The 671-nt window shown below is 29.5% G+C and overlaps 1 protein-coding gene across 1 annotated transcript in view; it reads right to left on the reverse strand.

The window, feature by feature from the left end:
* The window catches only part of LOC116852505 (tachykinin-like peptides receptor 99D), a 69,210-nt gene that overhangs the window by 49,643 nt on the left and 18,896 nt on the right, over positions 1–671 (reverse strand). The window lies entirely within an intron of this gene.

Below are 671 nucleotides of genomic sequence, written 5' to 3' on the forward strand. Positions count from 1 at the left end.
TATATATATATATATATATATATATATATATATATGTATAATATAATATATTTCCCTTATATTGCATATTCTTTTATAACGTGTTTCCAGACTTATAAAAGGTACTATATGTAGATATTGTAAATGCATAAGTTACAAATTTAATAGCAATAAAAACTAATATCTCAAATTATAAAAAATGTTTTGCGTTTATTTTGCATTTTATTTAGAACAAACCTTATTTTCCTACACATTTTATTAAAATTTAGGTAGATGTTGGGTAAGTTATTTTATATGAAAAAATCATATACAGATTGTTAGTTACAGATTATCTGACACCAACTGCTAAGTATCGAAATAACAGTAGCTGATAGTAGAAGTCAAAGCGAGACGAAAAGTTTTTTTCGGTATAAGCAATAGCTAACGAGTTAAGCTTTATGCTTAGATAAAATGTTATAGTTACAGTTGTTAGATTGAAAAATGCAACTAGTTACAAATAAAAATATGAAAAAAGTATCTAGATATTATACTATAATTAAATGTAACTAGATATATTACAACGCTGTGTAGAACTGTGTGTGTGTGTGTGTGTGTGTGTGTGTACGTATGCGCGTGCGTATGCGTGTGCGTGTGCGTGCGTGCGTGCGTGCGGCGTGTGTGTGTGTGTGTGTGTGTGTGTGTGTGTGTGTGTG

This window comes from Odontomachus brunneus, unplaced genomic scaffold, assembly GCF_010583005.1.
Source record: "Odontomachus brunneus isolate Ranch 3 - 2012 unplaced genomic scaffold, Obru_v1 Obru_scaffold_231, whole genome shotgun sequence".
NCBI lineage: Eukaryota > Metazoa > Arthropoda > Insecta > Hymenoptera > Formicidae > Odontomachus > Odontomachus brunneus.